Here is a 27,783-nt window from a genome sequence, read left to right as displayed (position 1 = left end):
GCACAGCCGCCTGGAGGAGGACAGCTCACAGTCCCCGCAGCCTGAAGCCAGGCCTGGGTAGAGATGCTAGAGCTAAAAGCACGAAGGAAACGCTCTTGGGCCAAACTGGCCCAGCGGTATTCCTTGTGCAGAGGCCCCAGCTCCATCTGAGGGTTTTACTCCCTACACAGAAGGAAGCCAAGTGCTGGGGCACCAATACCACCTCCCTCGCAGACTTCCCGCTAAGCCCCAAGTTCATCTGAGTAAGCATGACCTTGGCACTCAGTGCAGATTCTTTGGGTACCCGAACCTGTCAGACCCAGACCCGGGCTGGGGCCGTGGTCTGCCTCCCGGGTCAGAACAGAGGACAGCATCAGTCTTTCCCAGGTCCTTAAGAGCATCCTGCATCTATAGGGACTCCCCAAGCCTGCTCTAGCACCTCTCAAGAGGTGTGGACCCTCTTGCCATGTGACCAGACCTGAGCCTGCACACACTGAGCTGGGCTCTCTCCAGCCATCTCAGGGCGCAGCTGTCCTACTGATTCCTATTGGAATGACCTGTAACTTTCCAGTACAGCTCGTTTGTATCCTGTATCCGTTAGCACAGCTTATTAAAACATGTTCTTTCACTGTATCATCCCTCTGAAGTTCAAGTCTAACGGTACCTATAAGGGGCTCAGAGGGGGTTACATATCTACCACTGAGATTGATGGTTCTCCGTGGTTGCTGTCCCGAGATGCTGTGCTGATGTCCCCAGCTCTGTCCCAGGCAGGCTCTTCAGGTTGTAGAGGGTGTCTGTCTCATTCACGTTGACATGACCTCACGTTCTAGTTTGTAGGGTAGGAAACACCCAGAGCATGAAAACCGAGGATGTTTTACGTAGGATGATTGTTTAAACCTGTCGTCTTGGTCAGTGAATCCGAGAATTCAAACTTAACATTCTCACTCTTTCTAGTTTTGTATTAATGAGTAAAACAGTAATGAAAAATACTTAGACTATAGAAAATATATATATGTTAAAAAAAAAAAAAAAAGTAGGCCAATATCTAACCTGACTTCTTTGGGCAAAATTCATGGTCCTTCTTCTTCTAACATAAATCTAAATTTCTTTTTAACAAGGAAAGGAGTTATATCTGGAATCTTTAACTTAGGTTCATTTATAGAAAGTTACATAAAATTAATTTTCAAAGTAGAGAAAGAGGAGCTACTGTGTTAGTAGAGGAATGCTATTTTCTTTTCTTTTCTTTTCTTTTTTTTTTTGGCATAGCTCAGCATTGTAAGATGTGATGCCGTGTTAAATAATATATTGACTAATAGGAAAGGCATGTTTTTGCCCAGTGTCCTCACAGACTGTGCCTTTCAAAGGGCATAATGCTTCACTGGAAGGAGTTTTTGTTCTTATTTTCACATATACTGTTTTCCTCTTGGCCCTGCTGTGGTGGAACTAAAGTAAAGCTATTTTTATGGGTTTTACAGCAACAAGTAAAAATTGACTCATTTATTAAATCAAACATCCTTCTATTTGTTTGTAAAAACAACACAAAACCAAAAATTGGCAAAAATGTAGCGCAGGTTATCCTATCTACGAATGGCCGATTTTCTCTCTCCTGCACACGCAGGCATGAACACAGCTTTCTAAAGTTAATTATGTTCCTGAGATGACTTGGAGCACCAGTAACCCAATAGCAGAATTCCAGGGTGGACCTGGGATGTGTTTCTTCCCTGACTCACCTCATCACAGCGCTCAGGCTGCACCTTCCATGCATTCAGCCTCCTGAATTATCCGGGTACCATCTGCCTCTTCTGTTAGATTCTAACATGTTACAGGCTGTGATGTGATCCTTTCGAATTATCTCTGACACCCCAGCACAGTCTTTGCGCCTAGTAGACATGGAGTATATTTAGTATTTAAAGGCAAAAAGCACTCCTTTCATGCAAGCCCTTCAGTACTGCCCTGGACTTTGAATCGCTGTGGCTTTTTATTATTAGGGATTTATAAGTTTTATAATATAAGATGCTTTATTAATTTTTCTGTACTGTAGATTTTCTGGTGGACAGATTCCCTCTTTTGAATAGTATGATTTTTAAAGGTCTGAATAACAATTATTTAAGTTTTTTATTTGATATATTAAAATCATTTAAATGAATAGGAATATATTTAAATTCAGATCTGGCTTAATTAAAAGAAAAATGGGCTCATATCTATCATTTACTTAAATTATCACTTACTTCCAAACCACCTTTGAAACATTTTTTATAATAGTGTACTGCCTTGCATATTTTTCACAAGCAACATCAATCGAGATAGAAATTATTATATTCAAAAAAAGAATAAGAGCCTCAGGATGATGTTTTCTCTATACAATGAGCATCTGCCCTAAATAAATTAAAATATCCAGTTTTTCAGGTCTTCATTTCAGTGGGTTCACAATGGAAATGCTCAGACTTACGTCTTGGTAATTCACGTGGGTCTTCTCATCTCCAGCCCTTCAGCTGCTAATAGCGCTCCCACTGCATCCTTGCACAGCATTGTTCCTCCAAGTGTGCTTGATGAGAATTTATGGTAAACATTGGCTCACTGGCCTTCTGTCAGAAGGAAAACATTAATAGAAACAAAATCAGGAAAAAGTCATTTCCTGAACAGCTTAATGTAAGTGTGGAGTTATCCGGAGCTATCAAAATGTCCTTCATCCTTTTCCCTGATTTATCTAAAAGCCTGGGTTGTGGGTTTGGAGTCAGAAGTCAGTTGTGGAAGAATTGGCTGCTCTGCAAAGCAAATTGCTGCATAATTCCTAGGAATGGTTCTTACCTTTACTAAAAGGGAAGGAGGAAAATCCCAGAAATACATTAAGACGGTGGGAACAAAGTGGGACATAGCATTAACTGAAATTCTTCTAGGAATGGTTCTTCCCTTTACTAAAAGGGAAGGAGGAAAATCCCAGAAATACATTAAGACGGTGGGAACAAAGTGGGACATAGCATTAACTGAAATTCTTCTAGGAATGGTTCTTCCCTTTACTAAAAGGGAAGGAGGAAAATCCCAGAAATACATTAAGATGGTGGGAACAAAGTGGGACATAGCATTAACTGAAATTCTTCACTCGGTGGCTGTCATCTGGGTCTGCTCAGCGGGCATCTAGCACTTTCCAAGGAGCCCCCAGGAGCCTCAGAGCCACTCCACGGCTGTGCCACACTCACTCTGGGGCCAGGAACACCCACTTGCATTCCCTGGCAGGAAATTCCTCAATGCCTGAGCTCTACGGCCTTCACTCCCAGAGCAATTTAATTTCCTACTGCCCTAATTGCTGTGCTGGTGCCTGGACTTAAATGGCCCATCCATTTGGATCTCCAAACAGCCTCTGACTCACCCAGAAACTCCTCCCTAAGTTCTAAAATGGCTATTTTTTTAACCTGGAACTTTGGGGTGCCAGCCTGATTCTGTAAACCTTGCATAACTCTAGATCAAGTCTGGTTTATTGAACGCCTCTCACGTGGTGACATGCCCATCATTGTGTCAGCGTGAGGTCCAGGCTCTGTCTGTCACCCCATCCTGAGCCCCTGCCATCCACGGCTGATACCCAGGTTGGTAGTGATAAGTGTCCAGGGAAGCCTTCCAAGCACAGAGCTGCTGACAGTATTTTAACGAAGGAAAGCAACAGAAATAAATGGTTCATTCCCATTCTGCATACATTTTTACTTTGATGATCTACACTGATAGAAAGAACAACAATGACAACAAAATTTAACTGAAGTTGTAAGTCGCAGAGTTAGAATGATGATTCACTATATGAACAGAGAAACCGACTCTAGGAAGAATGTGGTTGATTAATGAGCTTTGTTAACAAGTTCACAGTTTCAAAGGTCAAAATTATAGACCTGATGACGTACAGCACAACACTCTTCACTGATGTTCAGGTCCTTTTCCTAACACAGAGCATCAGAGGGCATCCCCAACAATTATTTTAATACCATGTGTTCTATGACTTATAAAATTTTGGATTCTTAAAATATCTTTTAATTACTCTCCTGACTAGTGCATTAGCCTCAGCGTTTTTTAGTTTAAACTTAGGGCACTCGGCAATCATTTCCCTTTCACTGTGACACTGCTAATTTTAATGATAGTATGTGAAGAACCTACAACAATTAAGCTGGAGCTCTGAACAAATAACAAATCTTGTTAAGCTAAGGAAAAGGAAATAACCATAATGAGAGATCCATAAGCTACGAGAGAAACTGAGTTGGTTATAGAAAGACAAATTAAAGTAGATTTTTGGATTCTAAATTATTGTTGATTATGATAGCTTGAGGGACTCCCTGGAAGAGAATGGATTAGCCCACAAGTCTCTCCCAAGTTAATTTCGTGATTTGGCAAAACACAGCTTGTGAAATTTATTTCTCTGGCCACATGCAATCCCTTTTTAAATATGCATGAAAGGAGCAGCATACTGAACCGGGACCCAGAGATGCAGCCTTCCTGTTTTTATTGACAAAAATGTCTTTCTACGTATATACCACAAAGAATTGAAAGCAGGGACTCGAACAGATGTTTATACACCCTCGTTCATAGCAGCATTATTCACAGTAACCAAAAGGTGGAAACAATCCAAATGTCCATCAACAGATGAATGGACAAACAAAATCTGGTGCGTCCATACAATGGAATAGTATTCGGCCTTAAAAAAGGAAGGACCGTCTGGCACCTGCTACAGCATGGATAAACCTTGAGGCCATTATGCCAAGTGAACTAAGCCAGACAGAAAATCACAAGTATTATGTGATTCTACCTCTGTGAGGTACCTAGGGTCATCAAATTCATAGATACACAAGTAAACTAATGGTGAGCAGGAACTGGGGAGAGGAAAGAATGAGGATAGTGTGTAATGGGTGCCAGTGTTTCAGTTTAGGAAGATGAAAAAGTTCTAGAAATGGATGGTAGTGACGGTTGCCCACAATGTGAATGTACTTGTTGATGAAAACTTAATTAACTATCAAGTTAAGAAGAAAAAAAGGGAATTTTATTCGAGCCAAACTGAGGATTATAACCTGGGAAGCAGATTCTCAGAAAGCTGAGAGCTGTTCCACCTGTTAGAAGTCAAAGGCGCAGTCATATACGTTTTTGAGACATCCTGATATATTACATAAAGTTCACCAAGGATACGTAGTCCAGGTAGGCACGGGCAAAGCGAGCAGCAAGTCGCCATGACCCCCTGCGGAGATGGGAAAGCACACAATGCTTTTAAGTTACATTTGCTACCGTGAGAAGAAAGAAAAAAAAATTGGTATTTACTGTTGAGCAGGTCTTCCCATCTTTGAGGAGCTCTGATTAATGTGTATGAGAGATGTCCATTGCACATTAGGGAGGGAGAAGGCACAAACACACACAGAGAGAGAATCTTATGTTTAATTTTTTTCTTGTCTTGCCTTAAAATATAAATTGTATTTCATCATCCTTAATGCCGCTGAGCTCTCCACTTAAAAATGGTTGTTAGTAAATTCTGTGTTATGTAGATTTCACTACAGTTTTTTAATGGTTTAATATTGGTAGACAAAGGATGTTTAGACAGGTTTTGAAGTACTGCCCTCACCATTCTAACCAGCAGTCAGCCCCGGAGCATTAGGCCAGCCTTGGTACGGGGGGGCCGGGTGTATGAGGGAGCGTCTGCCTTTTGAACTCTCAGGCCTGGGCTGCTGGGAGGGTTGCTTTGCCGAGCTCACAGCAGGAGAAAACTGATGCAATTGTGCGTGTTTACCTGGGGTTAGGAAAGCTCCAGAAAGACATCCAGCCACATTCAGAGCACGCAGCCCGGAGTATCCTGCATCGTTACTGACAACGGTGAAAGCAAGGAAGCCAAATTGCCTCCGAAAAGCACCTCCTGAATTGTCACCTTAATACCCCCCAAAGCCAAGCAGGACGGCCATCAACCTGGAACCAGCCGGAACACATGTGCCCAGATTCCTGGGGAGGCACAGGGTATTTCAGTCATAAGTGAAGAAAACAATGTGCCCTGTGCCTTATTTTAAGCCACCAGAGAGTGGAATGTGGGTAGTGCTGGCGGAGGCTCTCAACAGCTGTCAGTTTTTTATTTTCTTTACTAGTAACAGCGACTCTGCACAGATCACCTACAAACAGAATATGAGTGTGTCTAGCATTCTAGAAGCTCACAGCACTTCAGATCCAATCCACATCACTCCCTAGTGCAGGCCTCAGAATTTGTGCACTTTCAGCCTTACGGCTTTGATTAAAAAGCAGAAAACAAAGAGAAAATAAATCCCGTACCTGCTGCCTAGAATGTAGGGCTGGGGCTCCTCTCATTCCATGGGTGGGTCCTGAGTCAGTCTCTGGTTTCCTGTTTCTAAGCAGACTTGCTGTCTCTGAGTTGATTGGAAGCCCTCTGAGGGCAGGATCGCTGAGTGAGTGAATAGACAGCAGGTCCTGCCAACATGACCCCTGGGCACTCTTCCCACTGCGTGGCCCCCTGCCCCCTGCCGGCTCCTCACAGAGGCGTAGCTGACTCCAGACTACCTGCTTCAAGTCATGACCAGGCAAGGAACAAGTCCTGTTCTTGCGCTCCTCTTCCTGCAAAACCCTGTCCCTGAACTGCAGCCTCCTTTTTGTGACTGGAGTCACGTGAAGACAACGGTACCCCCAGAATGGAATTCTGTGTGACTACCCTACCTTGAGGCACCACATTTTTGTATATATTATGTATGTCATCTGTAGGAGACTTCTTACAGGGCCCATCCTTCCTCCAAACAAGTTTATTGACCCAGTGAGATGATAATGACCCAAAAAAGGATACAAGGGGCTTCCCTGGTGGCGCAGTGGATGGGAGTCCACCTGCCGATGCAGGGGACACAGGTTCGTGCCCCAGTCCAGGAAGATCCCACGTGCCGCGGAGCAGCTGGGCCCGTGAGCCATGGCCGCTGAGACTGCGCGTCCGGAGCCTGTGCTCCACAACGGGAGAGGCCACAACAGTGAGAGGCCCACGTACCGCAAAAACAAAAAAAAGGATACAAGCAAGATTTACCTTGAGAAATCTGAATTACTAAACGTCCACAAGTGAACATGAGTTGGCTTTTCTCAATAGTCATTCCATCTGTGTTAGTTGTTACTTATTTAATAGTGATGGCGATGATGATGTTGATAGCCAATAAAAATTCAGCATCTGCTTCAGACTAGGCACCATTACAAGTTTTTATGAGTGTTATCACAGTTAGGCCTTGTAGCAACACAGAGACAAGTAAATTGTTTAAAGTCACACAAACCGTAAGTGACAGAAGCAGAGGTAAAGCCACACCACCTGTCTCCAGAGCTCCATTCTGAGCAGTTCTGGCCCTTTAGTTGAAATGAAACAGACATAGAAAAAAGACGGACACAATACCTACCCGTGGAAAAGAAGCCACAGGAAAGTCCCATGACCTATATTGTAACCAGCATTCCCATATTTCTCATCCCAGTCATTTGGTGAGAGAAGAAAATTGTGCCCCGTGTGAGAGAGGAGCCCTGCAGGGCCAGGTGGACAGGCTCGGAGCTGCCCCTGGAACCCAGCTCTGCCGCTTACGCTCAGGAAGCAGAGGGGGGACCTGGGTGACTCAGGCTCTTTTTGAAGCCTTTGACAAACCGAGCATCTCAGTGGGCCTGAAATAGGCCACAAAAAATGGCCACGTTCATGCCTAAATAATGTTCAAGCATCACGGTCCACACACTGTAAAACTCCACGTTGGTCCTGCAGCTCCGTCACCCAAATGCAGCGAATACTTGGCTTGGGAATCCTGCCACTGCCCCCACTTCTGGCACATGCAGTATTCGGCCCATGAGTCCACACGAAGCCTGTCGTTGCCGTGTGTGTGCATCACCCTGAGGGCCAGGCCCAACTCCTCGGCACCGCCCTCATCAGCTGGGCTCACCTTTCCAATGCCGAAGTCCATCGTTTAGATCCTGTTTCCAACCCACAGGAAAGACTGGACCTTGACACTCCAGCTGTGTTCTCGTTTCTCATATCCTCACTTGTTAGATCCTCAGAGGAGCCGCAAGGCCGCCGGGCTATGGGGGAACCGGGTCCAGCCCTGCGTTTCAGCACTGCCAGGCCTCTCCTGAGGACGAGTCACTGGCTGGTGCTGGTGGAGGCGTCTGGAGTTCAAAGGCAAGGAGTCTAGTGTCCTGAGTGAAGAAATGCCATGCAGCGTGAGGTGTGAACCTTAGCCAGCCAGGTACAGGCTCTCCAAGTGGGCTTGTGAATCCTCCCTTCAGAAACAGGCAGGGGTGGCCTGTGGTCCTGATGTGTGGAAGGTTGGGTAAGATGAATGTGATAGAGCAGCTCTTATTTTGGTCTCTGCTGACATAGCGTAGCATCAGATGCTGAGACAAATATTACCTTCCAACGATGCAGGGAGATGGGATGGTGAGTCTTTAACATCTTACCATTTTGGCTGGTATCGGGGCTCTAAAACGATTTTCATACCAGCTTTCCGCGCTTGCTTGCTTTCTTATTCCCAGTTGTAGTTCCCATTCGTATTCTCTTCTGCTAGGCAGAGAGCCATCCAGCCTCCCAGCTCTAGACAGCCCTGAGGATGTTTCTAGCACTCAGCTAAAAGCATTTACTGACGTCTATATCTATTCCAACATTATTTTACAGTATTAATTTTAATCTGAAAGGTATTTCCTGAGAGCTATTACATATTTTAAATGAATTTAACCAGGACATATTTTCATTTTTGATCACGTCTAATCTGATTTTGATGCCAAACTGTTTGGTTTTCACGTTAAACCTGGCAGCCCCAGACCACTTTATAGCCAAACTGAAGTCATAGGAGACTCATGGCAAGGTCTTTATAACATCTTTTGTAATTCTTACAAAATATGCTTTGAAGTAGCATCATAAATATCTTAAATTAAACTTAGCAAAAATAAACGCTTAAGCTACGGTTAGTGCCTGCGGTACTCTTGGTTTTAATTTTTTTTCCTCCCTCTCGCTAACAGATTTGCTAAATTTGGTAATTTGCAGATTGTTTCTTCTATATTAGTGAGAAAAATAAGTTAGTTCCGTATTCACTTTTCTTAAAATAACTATTTTCTCAAGTTCCCTGTATAAGAATCAGCACCCAATTATTTGTGTTAATGGAGGAGAGAAAAGAGTCAGATAGAACAATGGATAATAACACATTGTTTACATAGGGGAAAAGTGCTGAATTTTGTGAAACAAAGCTGACTTACGGACCGTTCACCCCTCTCTTACTAACTTGCATGGAACAGGATTTAACCAGTGCAAATCTACATAATAACAAATTTCACTGCTTTGGAATTCCCCTCAGTAGGACCTTCCAGTTGTGTGCCCAACGTCACGATAGCACAGACACCCTGTCGCCATAGGTAGGTAGTAAACAGGGACCTTTGTTCACCCGTGATCCAGATTCATCTAGTATCACACAAGTTAGCCCTGCCGGACTCAGTGGAAGAAGTTAAATAAAACACATCGCGTTCCTGTTTGACTTTGGAATTAAACTTCTCTGTAAACATCCTATCAACACCCTTAGAGCAAGCTTCCTTAAAGAAATATTGTGAGTGTGTGGAAGGAAAATGCAGACTGAAAAGGATAAAGGTCGACGACACATCACAGTGAGAAACGCAAGACCATGATCAAGAGTCCTATCCTCCCCTACCTTTCTGTGTTCATTATTTTCTTTTCCTTCCCCCAGAAAAGTTAGCTGAGAAAGGCCTGTTGCAGTGTATGACAGATACACGTTAGCAATGGCCGCCCCCAAAGCCACGCCTCCAAAAATACCATGTTGACAAAGGCAAGTATTGCTTATCAGATGAATGAGACAAAAACTTTTTGTTTGTTCTTCCAGGGCATGAGGGAAGAGGGAAAGTCATAGATTTAAATGGATTTCTTTAAAACTACCCCTCCCCACTGCTTAGTGCATTCTCTGAACACTTCATAAAGCGTCCTCCATGCAACGTTTCCAGATAGCAGTGCTTTAGACATAGAAACAACATTCTCAATGACAAAGGAGAAAAAAAGCGTACCTCACTCATTGATAGCCATCGTGAGAGTCTTCCAATTCATGGGATTGGTAAGAATCTCGCCCAAGGCAGGAATTCAGTGTGGTGTATGTGTGTACTTTTATTCAGTCTAGAGGAATCACAGGGACTGATTACGAATTTTTTTTTTTTCTGCAAAGCGTATATATTCATATAGGCTGAATGGATGCTAATTCCCTGAAATGTGATTTTCCTTTTAATGCTGGGTGCATTTTTGTTTTCTGTAAGTACTTATTCCTGACACAACTGTGTAAGTAATTTGAAAACATGATTTAGTATGCAAGGATTCACTTTCCACTTCTATCATTTGGAATGCGTTTAATGCACGAGATTGTTCAAACTAAATGATGCATAGAATTTCAAGAGCTGCAAGGAGCCTTGGAGTTCATCTCTTCCTAACCTCTCATTTTATAGATGAAACAGACCGAAGCCCAGATAAGCTAAATGCTTTGGTGGTGGTGTTGGGGGGCGGAGGAGGGGACCCACAGCTGTGAAGCCCAATGTGCAACTTCTGCACAGATCGCTTTAACGCGACTTTTCTGGTGCTTAGCTGAGTGATGTCAGCCGAGCTGATTTCGGGACGTGTCACTGACCATGCAAGGGCCAAGCAATTAATTTGAGAACGTCTGTATTTTTCTAATGCAGCTAGGTGAGCTCCACTAAGCAAGAAGTCTTAAACTGTGACAGGCCCCAAACGTGGGGACAAAGTGCCCGGCCCGGAACAGGCCGGATGTGTTTGATCACCGTGCCAGCTACACAATTACAGTCATCACAGTCTTTGCTCCCTCAAACTACCAAGCAGTAAATTTTTACATGAGCTGAGCACTTGTTGTTATTAAAGCTTCATTTTACTGTTTTCTGTATGCAACAAACATTTAGCATTAAATTCACTCAAGAAAAAAAAAGCTCTCAAAATTATATATAGGCAGTCTTAGGCCTATAGCTACTTTATTTAGGGCCTTTAAAAGTAATATTCAAAGATTTGCCTACCTTTCTGTTTGTTATTAGAAATAAAAGTTTAGACTCATGGCCTTGGCTAGGAGGAGAAACTCATTAAAGGAGCAAAACACAGGAAGATTCCTGAAGGATCAATCTCTGGACCAGTCCAGGCAACATTACAGTCACTGGAGCAGAAGGTCTTTTCTTTCCCTCCCTCCTGGTGGCCAACACAGAGGTCTAGGCTTCTGCTGCTTGTGAAGTGACAAGTACATTCAAAGGTGGTGTGGAGTGACCACCGATTGTCAAAACGAGTCCAGAATGAAACCGCTCATCCCTATTTACTTCTGAGTTGCATAATTTGCAGATGTCCTGCAGCAAAAATAAATTAGCTCTACATTTTCTATTGAGCAGAGCCTTCCGACAGGGTGTCTTATGAATATTCTTCAGTCTGTTTGCTGAGGGGGAAGAGAGGCTCAGAAGATCCCCAGGCTACAAGAGTGGCAAGAAACTCATACTCCCAAGAAAAGATGCTACGTTAAAATTAAATACCTGGATAATTAATGCAAAGCACAAAAATCATGCATTGTAGACTTAAGTAAACTTTTCTTGCTAAAAACTTTTTTCTTTTAAGTTCCAGTGTTGACTCTCTGAGGAAGGCTTATAGTAAAGGTTACGCTTCTTGCATCCAGAATGTGCAGGAAGTCTGCAGCTGTAGATGTCTCTGTGGCCAATGGGCCGCATGGTGTCACCACCGCGGCCCGTAATTTATGTTGCTTAGGGACTGTAGTTTTCTAACAGATTGAACTGTTAGTTTTCAGGAGGATTTAATGAGATATTGGACCAAATGCCACTGGTCTGCCATGGATGCGGGATTGTGGGAAACGAGGAAATGTTGCTTTGTAAACAGCTCGGACCTCTGTGAGGGGAAGCAGGCTGGGGCCTTGGTGAGAGAGAACCACGGCAGGAGAAAACATGGCAGGTTTCAAGTCCTGTGTTTGCATCTCTGTCCTGTGCTCATTTAGAACAGGAGGCTGTGTCTAGCTTGGGACCCTGTTGACTGCCCAGAAAAAATGGTCCATATCTGGAGGTAGGCAATTAGGGGCTGAGGTTCTTCTGTGTCGTCGTTGTCTGCATGTTCGTCGTCTGCATGGCCTTATAATTCCCCCAGATATGCTTGTGCTGTATTCCCATTTTCAATAATATTATCAGGTAATTGACAGCAAGACTGAACTGAAAGATTTTTTGCCAAGAAAACAGTCTCTTCAGAATGAAATTCTTACACATCATTTTGAGAGTCTTGACAATTAGACTCTTCCCCTAACATTTTAGGACTATTTCTTTCTTTCCTTCTTCTTTTTTTTTTTTTTAATGACCATGGTCAGGACAAGAGGTCATTTCTCAAAAAAAAAAAAAAAATTATTCAACTCATGAGTTCAAATTTTGGTTTGTCTCTTTAGGACAGGCAGGTGTTGTTAGATATTTCCTCTTCTCTGTAAGCGCTCATTCCAACGTAAAACACTTTTTGAGCATCACCCGGGATATTTTACTTAAGATTTTTTAAGTTGGCATTTAAAATTTATCTCTAGTTGTCTTATTTTAAAAAGCCTTCTTGATTCTGCACGACTCATCCTAACCAGCACACCTAAGAGCACTCGCAGAGGGCCACAGGCAGTGAGAAAGGTCTGGCATAGGTCTGGGTTAAACATGAAAGTATACTTGCCAATTAAAGGCAAATTTGTGAGTTTAAAAATGAATAATCAAGTCCACAAGGCTTCATGTCCATGGAGAGATTGTCTGTCTAGATAATCAAATACCCTATGTAACCTGGATTAGCTTTTAATGGGAAACTGAAAGTCATCAGTTTTCTCCAACTACTGTTAGACAGAAGTAGACAACATAGTTGGAAACGTTGCTTATGTGATTCCTTCGGTCCTGGGCCAATCCTTAGCAGCTGATCCTAGAAAAGAGGTGGGAAGCTAAATGAAAAAAGACACCTCCCCTTGTCAGGTTCCCCATAAAAACCACGGTGCCTGCTCTGTACATATTTATTTGTACCCATTTGATAGTATAATATAGCAGTTACTTCTTACAGATCATTCAAGGGAACGCTAGTGGAGTAAAAACACTAAAGTTCTCCTGAAAAAGGTTAAGTGCATCCTGGTTTGGAAACCTAGGCAACGGGCCCTGTCCGGGGGCCTGGATCGTGACCCCAGCAGGGCCATGAAGTCGTCTGTGACCTTTGGCAAGTCTTGGGACCTTTCCTGGCCTCTCCTGTTTGTCAGTTTAAGAACTGCCAGATAGGGGCTTCCCTGGTGGCGCAGTGGTTAAGAATCCTTCTGCCAATGTAGGGGACATGGGTTCGAGCCCTGGTCCAGGAAGATCCCACATGCTATGGAGCAGCTAAGCCCATGCGCCACAACTACTGAGCCTGCGCTCTAGAGCCCACAAGCCACAACTACTGAAGCCCGCGCGCCTAGAGCCCGTGCTTCGCAGCAAGAGAAGCCATGACGATGAGAAGGCCGTGCACCGCAACGAAGAGTAGGCCCAGCTCGCTGCAACTAGAAAAAGCCCATGGGGCTTCCCTGGTGGCACAGTGGTTGAGAGTCCGCCTGCCGATGCAGGGGACATGGGTTCGTGCCCCGGTCCGGGAGGATCCCACATGCCGCGGAGCGGCTGGGCCCGTGAGCCATGGCCGCTGAGCCTGCGCGTCTGGAGCCTGCGCGTCTGGAGCCTGTGCTCCGCAACGGGAGAGGCCACAGCAGTGAGAGGCCCGCGTACCACAAAAAAAAAAAAAAAAAAAAAAAAAAAAGCCCATGTGCAGTAACGAAGACCCAAAGCAGCCAAAAATAAATAAATAAAATAAATAATTTTTTTAAAAAAAATTAAAAAAAAAAAAGAACTGCCGGATAATCCTCGGGGTTCCTTAGCACTACTGGTGTCTGATTCTAATAGTACCAGCTCTGATCTTGCCAACAGAAATAAATGGGATAAACTAATACCCAAGTAGCCTCTAAGAGAACCCTAGTCCACTTATTTGCTTTGTCCATTTCTGTGAGGCTCACTCCAGTCCGGCAGATCTGTAGACTTAAATGTACAGGGCAACCTGTTTCCTGTAGCATTTTTTATTGGCAATGGCTACCAACGAAGTTTGAAACTTGTTCCTCGGGTTCTCCCATGCCCCTGATTTTGCCCTCAGCCTCTCCCTGTAGAATAATAAGGACTTGCTGTTGCCTCAGCCACACGCCCATCACTCCATTGGCCAAAAGGGGAACCAGGAATTAAGCAACAAAGGATTGACAGGTACATTTCAGACATTTGCCCTCAACGTCCCCCAGGTTTATATGATGGATGGCAAGTGGTGCAGATAAACCTGACTGTTCCTATGTAACGTTTTGAGTTTGACCCTTTCTCACTTTCTGGATTACTCCATCCCTACAGCACATGCAGGGTGGTCACCATCCCAGCCTGTCTCCTGGGCTTGCTGCAGTTCATAGCCAGTTGTAGCTGGTCTTCAGGGCACTGGGGGGTTCAGTGTTGGGCAGGTTGGAGCTGTTCCCAGACACATGACTGTGTTCCTCAGTGTTTAGTCCGAGGACCCTCTGCCTCAAAGTCACCGGGGGTGCATGTGATAGTGGACACTTCAGGGCCACATCCCCAGGCACAGTGGGAGGAGGGAGGAATGTGTGTAACAAATTTCCAGGTGAGACAGTGATGCTGTCTGATGTTTAAAGCCACCGCCCTAGATGCTTGGACCAGCTGTTGACACTCCTTGCATATGTGAGGAAGGTTCTCAACCCTAGAAGGTTAACTTAAACACCACAAGAACAAGCTGCTCAATCCCACGAGAGCCCACTGAAGAAGAAAGAACATTTCAAGGAAAACTAATTCTGTGGTCCTCATTCTGCTGGTACCGTGTGACCATCCTACAGCAAACACATTTTAGTATGAAGGCAGCTGGTCTCGTGTGGTCCCAGATGGACTCACCTGGCACCATAATTAATTGAGTGTGATGTCCATAAAACAGAGCTGTGTGTATGCGTGCACATGAATGTATACACACAAATTCAAGTACTTGTGTCTTAATTTCTGGGGTAGTTAAGATTTCATCCTTCTTTTTTTTAATTTTTTTTAATTTATTCTTTTTTTTTTTTTTTGTGGCTGCGTTGAGTCTTCATTGCTGCACGCGGGCTTTCTCTAGTTGCAGTGAGCAGGGGCTACTCTTCATTGCGGTGCCTGGGCTTCTCACTGCGGTGGCTTCTGTTGTTGAGGAGCACAGGCTCTAGGCGTGCAGGCTTCAGTAGTTGTGGCACGCGGGTTCAGTAGCTGTGGCTTGTGGGCTCTAGAGCACAGGTTCAGTAGTTGTGGCACACAGGCTTAGTTGCTCCGCCGCATGTGGGATCTTCCCCAACCAGGGCTCGAACCCGTGTCCCCTGCATTGGCAGGTGGATTCTTAACCACTGCGCCACCAGGAAAGCCCAAGATTTCATCCTTCTTAATGAAATATTGTGCTCAGTTCAGGGGTTCGGAGTGGTAGAGACACATGGATTCATTCAGTGAGTACCTGAGTGCCCCCTTATTCAAGGCACTAAGCCAGGTGTCGTGGGGATAGCACACATCAGACTAACCCAAGGACCTCAAGATCATGATAGCCTAGCAGGAAAGAGAAGCCACATTAAAAACAAAAAAAGAGAGGAGCCACAGACGTAAAGACAACACTGGGTTGAAAATGATAAAACACCATGGAATGTATAAGTAAAGGCTCTGCCAGTTCGGAGGGAAAACTTGCTTTCAGCTGGAGGAACCAGGAGAACTTCAGGGAGGAGGTGGCACTTATGTTGAAATTTTCAGGGAGGAGAAAGGAGAGACAGGTGGCAGCATGTGTTATGGGAGTGAAGTGCTGTCCTTATCAAGAATTGTTGTGCTCAGAATACTTCATGGCATTTGCTCTGACAGAGCACCTAGCCTGCTCATTTCACGTCAGCGCCCATGCCAAGGTCGGGTCTACTTTCCAACAAAGCGTATTGGTCCCCTTACAAAAGCAAACGAAGTAAGTTTACTCTGGAAGTAAACTAAAAGATCAAAGCAAAGACAGATGGGATGGGGAGTTTCACAGCATAAGAATAGGAAAGGTACTCTCGTTAATTTGATGAAAGAAGTTAACAACCTAATGGTAAGGAATATAATGCAGATGGAGTGTGGAAAAGTACTTAGCTCAGAGATGGTAAAGCAGGAAGCAGAGGGGGAAATACCTACCGAGAAAGTACAGTTTGCTGTCTCTTATTAAATTAAAAACTGCATTGCTGCCTGAGTCAGAATGAGACTATCTTCTCTTCTTAAAAAGTATCTTTGTCTGAGGATTGCCTGTTACTGTCTGAATCATAACTTCCACTGCTGCTTTCATTCAAAAGGAGCCATTAAACTCACATACTTCCTGAATATGCCCAGTGTATGAAAGCTTTCATTAAATCTACAAGCAGAGCCTTAAAAGAACAAGGACCAAATTAATTGCAACATGGGCCATGCATTTGTTTCTCTGACAGTCCCCGTGCTTTGGAGAAAAGGCGATCTGTGTGCCCTTATCTGAATTAGTAAACTCAATATCACTTTCCACTAGCATAGCCAAGTCAGCACCATACGTGCTGCTCTGACACTGCTTACATGTTAATGCTCCCACAAACAGAGTCTGTTTCAACTGGTTTCCTGTCAGGTTCCCAAGCAGTAAATCCACAAATTGGAATAAGGGGTCTTCTGCTGTCTGCAGAGCTGGCTCGTGTGAGTTCTTCTCCAGACCGAGTTTCATAATTAGACTGTGGAGTAATTAAGAAAAATTCAGCCCATGCAAATAGGGCAAAAGGATTTGCTGCTATTTATGGTGGTTATACCACCATCAAGAAAAATTAATTTATAATATTATTATTCGGCTTCTCAGTGACCTGCAGAACTCTAAAATGAGGACGTGGTGTTTTGTGCTCTGGAAAGACTTCTACCGCCAGAGTTAATAAATATTTGCCCCATGAGGAAATTAGAGTAAAAGTGATATATTTGACATTTTAGCCAAAAAAAAAAAAAAAGACTCCAAAAATTCCTGTGCTCCAAAAGCTTTAACGTTTATTTACTTTGCTTTTATTGGGGGTTTGTTTTTAGAAGGTGGGGGTTTTTAATATGCCCATCTTATAGTATCATCCCACTAGTAATCTATAAATACCCACTTTCCCTACCAACTTTCAGCACTTGCAACTGGGAATTTAATCAGACAGTATATAATTTTCCTGTTTTAAGATCTTCACGTTTTAATACCTTCACCAAGGCCAAATGTTGAAAGCCAGTGGCCCCTGACTGGTTATACTCAGCTCCTAAGAAGGAGGTAGGCTTGAACAAGGTGGCCTGGCTGAGCCCCCAAGTCAAATAGGTATCTTCAAGGTAACTTTGTTGGCTGCACATTGTTTAGAATTAGAATTGCAAAGATGTCTACTTTGACACATTCCATGTTTGAGCATCAGGATTGTTTCCCGGGCAGAGATTTACATTCTCTCACTGGAAATGGAAAGATTTATTTGTGAGCTGTACACCTCCTCCTTGCTACATGTTTTCTTCCTTTGTTTCTCATTTCCTTGAAGCTGAAGATGAAAACACGAGCATGCATTCTTAGGACTAAAACAGGGGAAAACAGCATTTTTAAGAGTAAGGGCTTTGCATGTTAATTAACAGAAGCAATATTCACTAAGTATTAAAAATTCAAGGTTTAGTCCATCCAGGGTCAAATTGGGAAATTTAAAAATTGATGAGCTTATATTGTTAATAGTTTCCTGAGGGCAAGTCCATCCAGTATTTTGAGCTACTAATGAATTGCGTTTTGTATGGCAGTATAATAGAGAGAAAGCGTGCAGTCAGACATCATCTGGAAGTTCTTTTTGGAAACAAGCTAACAAGGGAGGCTGTGTGATCTCTAGCCACTGCAATCTCTAAAAATAGGCTGGATAACCATCTATCTCCAGAGATTTCAGAGTGATGTGCCCGGAGGCTGGGAGTTGGATCTGGTGACTTCTGAAGTCCCTTCCACTTTTTTAGTTCCCATAATTATTCCTGCAAATATAAATACAGACAACATGGTTTTCATCATGCCAGTTTTCACTGTGTGAAAAAAAAAATGTCTAGAATTCAGCACTCCCATCATAGAACATTGCTGGCAACTATTCAGCTTCACCCCAAAGAGCTGTCTGTGTTCATAAAGGGAACCAGAGTGCACATCGTCACCAACAGGATGGTCATTTGTGATGTCTTTTAAGTGGCTGGATGACCATGGCATGAAGGGCTGAGAGAAAGGTCATGCAGATTAGCTCCAGACATACCCAATTGTTACTCAAGAAGGATTTTGCTCTGATGAGCAAAACACCAAAGGCCAGTCAGGGAAAAAAGGTCAAGGCCAGGAACCTTCTGGAAAAGAAGTCGACTTAGTAATAAACAAAGACTGCCACCGTCTATCAGGCCTCCACGCCCACACAGGATTGATAATAATATCCTCCACTGTGGCTCGAAAGCCTTGTCCACAGTTCCATTTCTAATTATGTGTGGCTCAGATGGGACTGAAATACATCTGTTTCTTTTCCACCTTTTCTTTTTTAGCCTTTTTTTCTGCCCTTTGTTTGTATATGCCTTAAATTTCTCAATAATTTTGTACTTCTTTTTATATCTTTTCTATCAACTCCATCTTCTCTTGCCTTTCTGAGGAGATGTGGTTTCTTAGGACTCATTCAAATACTGATAGCCTTTGGAACAAGTGACATAATTTTTAAGCTTTTTTTTTTAACCTTTTTAGAAATACAGAAACTTTTCTTAGATTCGCGTTGTATATTTTCTCAGCCCATTATCCAGCCAATGAAATAGCTTCTTTAGTAATTCTTTACAAAGTCTTCCCTGCCTCCTTCTTTGTTTATTTATTCATTCAGCAAATTTTTGAGAACCTATTCCATGCCAGACACTCTTCTGGACATTGTGAATATAGTAGTGGACAAAATAGACAGAAATCTCGATCTCTCTGGAGACCCGAAAATGACTTCAGAAATTTTGCTCTGTGAGCAGTAATCAAGGACGAAAAGGTGAGAGTTGGAAGTACTTTTGTCTTTCTCCAAGTGCACCCCAATCTTCTTCATTTTCATAAATGTTGGCTAAATGACCACAGTCCACTAAGACTAGCCCAGAGGAGACATGCAATCGCTAGGGGCAAGGATGAATCAGAGCTTCTGCCGGGCTGGGAAGGGATGCAGGAAAGGAGGGGAAGGTGAGGAGCAGGTCCTGTGGCCGAGGGGCTTCCCCCACCTCCAGCCAATCACGAGAAGACGGCGACCTCTGCGGGACGGATACAGGATGCAGGAGCCATGCTGGGCCTCGCCAGAGGATGGGGTCCTCGCAGAGGATGGGAGCTGCCAGCACAGCACTTGTCCTCCCCAAGGGCACCAGAGCCTGGACGAGGGGGTGGAGAGAGACGAGGCCAGGCCTGGCTAAGCAGAGAGGACAGCAACCCGTGTGCAGGCAAGGCAACTGCCTCGGGCAGCGGGTGTTCCCCCTGGGTTCGTGTTATTTTCTCCTGCTTGTGCATCTTAGAAGAGTGAAATTGTGTGCTGAAATCTCTCCATCGGCTACTTCTCCTGACCCTTCAGTTGAAGCAGACAAACGGAGAATATCTGAGGGCACATGAACCTGCACCAGGTCCTCCCCAAGTTAACCCACTCCCTCCCTCAGTGCTGGCCACACGGCAAAGGTCATTTTCTGTTGCTGGGCATCCCCAAAGCAGGTTAGCCTCTTATTATCTCTTGACAAAGCAAAACTGGACATCAAAGGGAGCTTGTCCTTCTGAATGTTTTGCTTACACTTGCACATGGAGTTGAGTAGCGTTAGTTGGGGGCTTTACTTATACTGGGCCTCTGGCTCACCTTCTGAGCCAACTTTGATGTTTTCAGTTCTTACTCTAATTGAATTGTCTTTCCTGTGTCGTGATTACGTCATGAAAGGCAGTCCCTCAGCTTGTTCACTGTAAAGCAGAACCACACAGAAGTGGGACTGGGTGCCGAGCACGTTGAAGAGTCTCATTTATTTTAGAGAAGTCTCACCTCCAAGGCGGGGCTAAGGCTCTAAGATACTGTTTTAGCTAATCTTTAGTGCATTTTTAAGTATTTTAAAGTTAAAGTGAGCTGTTATGAATGCCTTATAAGTTATAGTACCTTTTCTCTTGAACTTCCTTGTTGCTAAACTTACTTCCAAATCAGAATCAACGAAGGGACTTTTTAGATACACAGATATCTCGCGCCCACCCACCCTGTGTGACCCCACAGAGAGAATAATCAAAGAGCTCTGTTTTTAAAAACGCACCACAGGTGACCCTATTTGGAAATGACTATTATACTGTACTCAAAATTACATACTATAGCTGTAAAATAACTGATTAAATGATAGTTTTGATAGCTTTCTTATCCTTGGAAAGCTGATACATGTTTATTATAAAATATTCCATCATAGCAGAAAAGGGCTAAGAGAAAAGGAAAATCATCTAATATATTCCCCTGCCCCCAATTCTATGATTGTTCTGGTAATGATGTGTGCACACATGTATCCATGTGTGTATGTGCGTGTGTGTGTGTGTGTGTGTGTGTGTGTGAAGGCAATGGATGCTGTCTGTGTGGTTCTCCAGCTCATTTTTTTTACACAGTGTGCCACAAACATCTCGCCCTGCCAGGAATTATATTTAACAATTTAATGTCAGTCAATAATCTCCGAACACTCTGCTGTAACAGGAAATTAACTTTGTGGTCACACAGTCCTGACGATTAGATACGTTTACATTTCTTTCCAGAAGTTCATTTTTCTTGGAGTTTAGACTACCCCCTGTAGACCGCTGAAAACATTTGGGAAAAGCTCCTCATGTCGACATAAACTCTTTATTCTAAGTGTGAGTCACCAGCTTTCTTATTTCTGAAACATAAACAAAATACACTTAGCTCCTAAGTGGTTTTCAGTGTTAAACTGTCCTAAAAATAAATAGCTTTTCTTCTTGATTTAGAAGGAAAACCCCACAACGAGTTCTTTAAATATGACTAAATTCTGCTGTGGTTCAAACCCTACTTTTAATATTATTTCTAAAGATGTGATGTGGAGACTTTGTTATCAGAGTCCCCATTGTGGTCCATGATATAATCACGAGACAGAAAAGGAGAGACTTCCCTGGTGGTGCAGTGGCTGGGGCTCCGTGCTCCCAGTGCGGGGGACCTGGGTTCAATCCCTGATCCAGGAACTAGATCCCATATGCATGCCACAACTAAGGAGCCCTCAAGCCGCAACTAAGGAGCCTGCCTGCTGCAACTAAGACCCAACGCAACCAAATAAATAAATAAATAAATATTTTTTAAAAAGAAAAACTGGGAGGGAAATAATCCAGCTGTGGTTCTATAAGGGCAGTAGCTGAGACCTTTTGTCATTAGCCCCAGATAAGACTCTCCCATTTGCTTTTATTTTTTTTAACATCTTTATTGGAATATAATTGCTTTACAATGTTGTGTTAGTTACTGCTGTATGACAAAGTGAATCAGCTATATGTATACGTATATCCCCATATCCCCTCCCTCTTGCGTCTCCCTCCCACCCTCCATACGCCTCCCCTCTAGGTGGTCACAAAGCACCAAGCTGATCTCCCTGTGCTATGCAGCTGCTTCCCACTAGCTATAGATTTTACATGTGGTAGTGTATATATGTCAATTCTACTCTCTCACTTCATCCCAGCTTACCCTCCCCATGTCCTCAAGTCCATTCTCTACGTCTGCATCTTTATTCCTGTCATTCCCCTAGGTTCTACAGAACCATTTTTTTTTTAGATTCCATATATATGTATTAGAATATGGTGTTTGTTTTTCTCTTTCTGACTGACTTCACTCTGTATGACAGACTCTAGATCCATCCACCTCACTACAAATAACTCAATTTCGTTTCTTTTTATGGCTGAGTAATATTCCATTGTATATATGTGCCACATCTTCTTTATCCATTCATCTGTTGATGGGCACTTAGGTTGCTTCCATGTCCTGGCTATTCTAAATAGTTCTGCAGTGAACATTGTGGTACATGTCTCTTTTTGAATTATGGTTTTCTCAGGGTATATGCCCAGTAATGGGATTGCTGAGTCATATGGTAGTTCTATTTTTTGTTTTTTAAGGAACCTCCATACTGTTCTCCATAGTGGCTGTATCAATTTACATTCCCACCAGCAGTGCAAGAGGGTTCCCTTTTCTCCACACCCTCTCCAGCATTTATTTATTTTTTATTTTATTTTATTTTTTTTAAGAAGATGTTGGGGGTAGGAGTTTATTTATTTATTTATTTATTTTTGCTGTGTTCAGTCTTCGTTTCACTACGAGGGCTTTCTCTAGTTGTGGCAAGTGGGGGCCACTCTTCATCATGGTGTGTGGGTCTCTCACTATCACAGCCTCTCCTGTTGCGGAGCACAGGCTCCAGACGCGCAGGCTCAGTAGGTGTGGCTCACAGGCCTAATTGCTCCACAGCATGTGGGATCCTCCCAGACCAGGGCTCGAACCCGTGTCCCCTGCATTAGCAGGCAGATTCTCAACCACTGCGCCACCAGGGAAGCCCCAGCATTTATTGTTTGTAGATATTTTGATGATGGCCATTCTGACCGGTGTGAGGTGATACCTCACTGTAGTTTTGATTTGCATTTCTCTAATGATTAATGACGTTGAGCATCCTTTAATGTGTTTGTTGGCAATCTGTATATCTTCTTTGGAGAAATGTCTGTTTAGGTCTTCTGCCCATTTTTGGATTGGGTTGTTTTTTTTTTTGTTATTGAGCTGCATGAGCTGCTTGTGTATTTTGGAGATTAACCCTGTGTCAGTTGCTTCGTTTGCAAATATTTTCTCCCATTCTGAGGGTTGTCTTTTCGTCTTATTTATGGTTTCCTTTGCTGTGCAAAAGCTTTTGTTTCATTACGTCCCATTTGTTTAGGTACCATTTTTTGTTTTTATTTCCATTTCTCTAGGAGGTGGGTCAGAAAGGATCTTGCTGTGATTTATGTCATAGAGTGTCCTGCCTATGTTTTCCTCTGAGAGTTTTATAGTGTCTGGCCTTACATTTAATCCATTTTGACTTTATTTTTCTTTATGGTATTAGGGAGTGTTCTAATTTCATTCTTTTACATGTATCTATCCACTTTTCCCAGCACCACTTATTGAAGAGGCTGTCTTTTCTCCATTGTATATTCTTACCTCCTTTATCAAAGATAACGTGACCATATGTGCGTGGGTTTATCTCTGGGCTTTCTATCCTGTTCCATCGATCTATATTTCTGTTTTTGTGCCAGTAGCATACTGTCTTGATTACGGTAGCTTTGTAGTATAGTCTGAAGTCTGGGAGCCTGATTCCTCCAGCTCCGTTTTTCTTTCTCAAGGTTGCTTTAGCTATTCGGGGTCTTTTGTATTCCCATACAAATTGTGAAATTTTTTGTTCTAGTTCTGTGGAAAAATGCCATTGGTAGTTTGACAGGGATTGCACTGAATCTGTAGATTGCCTTGGGTAGTATAGCTGTTTTCACAATGTTGATTCTTCGAATCCAAGAACATGGTATATCTCTCCATCTGACGTATCATCTTTGCTTTCTTTCATCAGTGTCTTATAGTTTTCTGCATACAGGTCTTTTGTCTCCTTAGGTAAGTTTATTCCTAGGTATTTTATTCTTTTTGTTGCAATGGTAAATAGGAGTGTTTCCTTAATTTCTCTTTCAGATATTTCATCATTAGTGTATAGGAATACAAGAGATTTCTGTGCATTAATTTTGGATCCTGCTACTTTGCCAAATTCATTGATTAGCTCTAGGAGTTTTCTGGTAGCATCTTTAGGATTCTCTATGTATAGTGTTATGTCATCTGCGAACGGTGACAGTTTTACTTCTTCTTTTCTGATTTGGATTCCTTTTATTCCTTTTTCTTTTCTGATTGCTGTGGCTAAAACTTCCAAAACTATGTTGAATAATAGTGGTGAGAGTGGGCAACCTTGTCTTGTTCCTGATCTTAGAGGAAATGCTTTCAGTTTTTCACCATTGAGAACAATGTTGGCTGTGGGTTTGTCATATATGGCCTTTATTATGTTGAGGTAGGTTCCCTCTATGCCTACTTTCTGGAGAGTTTTTATAATAAATGGGTGTTGAATTTTGTCGAAAGCTTTTTCTGCATCTATTGAGATGATCATATGGTTTTTATCCTTCAATTTGTTAATATGGTGTATCACATTGATTGATTTGCGTACATTGAAGAATACTTGTATTCCTGAGATAAACCCCACTTGATCATGGTGTATGATCCTTTTCATATGCTGTTGGATTCTGTTTGCTAGTATTTTGTTGAGGATTTTTGCATCTATATTCACCAGTGATATTGGCCTGTAGTTTTTTGGTGACATCTTTGTCTGGTTTTGGTATCAGGGTGATGGTGGCCTCGTAGAATGAGTTTGGGAGTGTTCCTCCCTCTGCTATTTTTTTGAAGAGTTTGAGAAGGATAGGTGTTAGCTCTTCTCTAAATATTTGATAGAATTCACCTGTGATGCCATCTGGTCCTGGGCTTTTGCTTGTTGGAAGATTTTTAATCACAGTCTCAATTTCCGTGCTTGTGATTGGTCTGTTTATATTTTCTGTTTCTTCCTGGTTCAGTCTCAGAAGGTTGTGCTTTGCTAAGAATTTGTCCATTTCTTCCAGGTTGTCCATTTTATTGGCATAGAGTTGCTTGTAGTAATCTCTCATGATCCTTTGTATTTCTGAAGTGCGAGTTGTTACTTCTCCTTTTTCATTTCTAAATCTGTTGATTTGAGTCTTCTCCCTTTTTTTCTTGATGAGTCTGGCTAATGGTTTATCAAGTTTTATTGATCTTTGCTATTGTTTCCTTCATTTCTTTTTCATTTATTTCTGATCTGATCTTTATGATTTCTTTCCTTCTGCTAACTTTGGGGGTTTTTTTGTTCTTCTTTTTGTAATTGCTTTAGGTGTAAGGTTGGATTGTTTATTTGAGATTTTTCTTCTTTCTTGAGGTAGGATTGTATTAGTATATACTTCCCTCTTAGAACTGCTTTGCTGCATCCCATATGTTTTTGGGTTGTTGTGTTTTCATTGTCATTTGTTTCTAGGTATTTTTTGATTTCCTCTTTGATTTCTTCAGTGATCTCTTGGTTATTTAGTAGTGGATTGTTTAGTCTCCGTGTGTTTGTATCTTTTACAGTTTTTTTTCCTGTAATTGATATCTAGTCTCATAGAGTTGTGATCGGAAAAGATACTTGATATGATTTTAATTTTCTTAAATTTACCAAGGCTTGATTTGTGACCCAAGATATGATCTATCCTGGAGAATGTTCCATGAGCACTTGAGAAGAAAGTGTATTGTGTTGTTTTTGGTTGGAATGTCCTATAAATATCAATTAAGTCCATCTTGTTTAATGTATCATTTAAAGGTTGTGTTTCCTTATTTATTTTCATTTTGGATGATCTGTCCACTGGTGAAAGTGTAGTGTTAAAATTACTATGTTTGTGTTACTGTCAATTTTCCCTTTTACGGCTGTTAATAGCATTTGCTTTATGTATTGAGGTACTCCTATGTTGGGTGCATAAATATTTACAGTTGTTATATCTTCTTCTTGGATTGATCCCTTGATTATTATGTAGTGTCCTTCTTTGTCTCTTGTAACAGTCTTCATTTTAAAGTCTGTTTTGTCTGATATGAGAATTGCTATTCAAGCTTTCTTTTGATTTCCATTTGCATGGAATATCTTTTTCCATCCCCTCATTTTCAGTCTGTATGTGACCCGAGGTCTGAAGTGGGTCTGTTGCAGACAGTATATACACAGGTCTTGTTTTTGTATCCATTCAGCCAGTCTGTGTTTTTTGATTGGAGCATTTAATCCATTTACATTTAAGGTAATTATCGATATGTATGTGCCTATTACCATTTTCTTAATTGTTTTTGGTTTGTTTTTGTAGGTCCTTTTCTTCTCTTGTGTTTCCCACTTAGAGAAATTCCTTTAGTATTTGTTGCAAAGCTGGTTTGGTGGTGCTGAATTCTGTTAACTTTTGCTCATCTGTAAAGTTTTTGATTTCTCTGTCGAATTTGAATGAGATCCTTGCTGGGTAGAGTAATCTTGGTTGTAGGTTTTTACCTTTCATCACTTCAAATATGTCCTGCAGCTCCCTTCTGGCTTGCAGAGTTTCTGCTGAAAGATCAGCTGTTAACCTTATGGGGGTTCCCTTGTATGTTATTTGTTGCTTTTCCCTTGCTGCTTTTAATATTTTTTCTTTGTATTTAATTTTTGATAGTTTGATTAATATGTGTTTTGGCATGCTTCCTCCTTGGATTTATCCTGTATGGGATTCTCTGGGCTTCCTGGGCTTGACTGACTAATTCTTTTCCCATATTACGGAAGTTTTCAATTTTAATCTCTTCAAATATTTTCTCAGGCCCTTTCTTTTTCTCTTCTTCTTCTGGGACCCCTATAATTCGAATGTTGATGCATTTAATGTTGTGCCAGAGGTCTCTGAGACTGTCCTCAATTCTTTTCAGTCTTTTTTCTTTATTCCTCTCTGTGGTAGTTACTTCCACTATTTTATCTTCCAGGTCACTTATCCGTTCTTCTGCCTCAGTTATTCTGCTATTGATTCCTTCTAGAGAATGTATCATTTCATTTATTGTGTTGTCCATCATTGTTTCCTCTTCAGTTCTTCTAAGTCCTTGTTAAACATTTTTTGTATTTTCTCCATTCTATTTTTTTGTATTCTCTTCATTCTATTTCCAAGATTCTGGATCATCTTTACTGTCATTACTCTGAATTCTTTCTCAGGTAGACTGCCTATTTCCTCTTCATTTGTTTGGTCTGGTGGGTTTTTACCTTGCTCCTTCATCTGCCGCATATTTCTCTGTCTTCTCATTTTGTTTAGCTTACTTTGTTTGGGGTCTCCTTTTCACAGGCTGCAGGTTTGTAGTTCCTTTTGTTTTTGGTGTCTGCCCTCAGTAGGTGAGGTTGGTTCAGTAGCTTGTGTAGTCTTCGTGGTAGAGGAGACTGGTGCCTGTGTTCTGGTGGGTGGGGCTGGATCTTGTCTTTCTCGTGAGCAGAGCCACATCTGATGGTGAATTTTGGGGTGTCTGTGAACTTAGTATGATTTTAGGCAGCCTCTCTGATAATGGGTAGGTTTGTGTTCCTGTCTTGCTAGTTGATTGGCATGGGGTGTTCAGCACTGGAGCTTGCTGGCTGTTGGGTGGAGCTGGGTCTTAGTGTTGAGTGGAGATCTCTGGGAGAGCTCACGCCGATTGATATTACATGGGCCGGGGAGGTCTCTGGTGGTCCAATGTCCTGAACTCGGCTCTTCCCCTCAGAGGCTCAGGCCTGACACTGGGCCGGTGCACCATGACCCTGTCAGCCACACAGTATGAGCCAGGAACTAGTCTAGGTCTGTGGATTTCAGTAGTTAAAAGCAGTCAAAAATGTCTGGCTTCATGGAGTTTGTACTGCTCATTACAGGAATTCCAGTGTCTCCTTTCTCTTTCTTCACCTTGCAAATAACAGTCATTTTCTCGCAAGCTAAAAGGGAAGATCCTTGAGGACAGGGAATATCCGTCTTTCTCTAGTGCCTATTCTAATGCCTGGTCCATTGCAGAAACTCAACGTGTAATCAGGAAGAACAAATCTGGCTCCATACTGGATCAGTTTCTTTTACTTTAACCTTTGTATTCGATTGCTTTTGCTTAGTCATACTAGCTCAAGCAGGCATGAAACCCCCATTTCCTTTTTTTTTTT

General features: G+C 42.4%; 1 protein-coding gene across 5 annotated transcripts in view; it reads left to right on the top strand.

Moving 5' to 3' along the window:
• Positions 1 to 27,783, top strand: part of PTPRM (protein tyrosine phosphatase receptor type M) — a 747,728-nt gene that overhangs the window by 520,534 nt on the left and 199,411 nt on the right. The gene's annotated exons all lie outside the window — the stretch shown is intronic.

This window comes from Tursiops truncatus, chromosome 13 (assembly GCF_011762595.2).
Source record: "Tursiops truncatus isolate mTurTru1 chromosome 13, mTurTru1.mat.Y, whole genome shotgun sequence".
Taxonomy (NCBI): Eukaryota; Metazoa; Chordata; class Mammalia; order Artiodactyla; family Delphinidae; genus Tursiops; species Tursiops truncatus.
The sequence above is the reverse complement of the archived record's forward strand: the minus strand, read 5'-3'. Positions and strand labels throughout refer to the sequence as shown.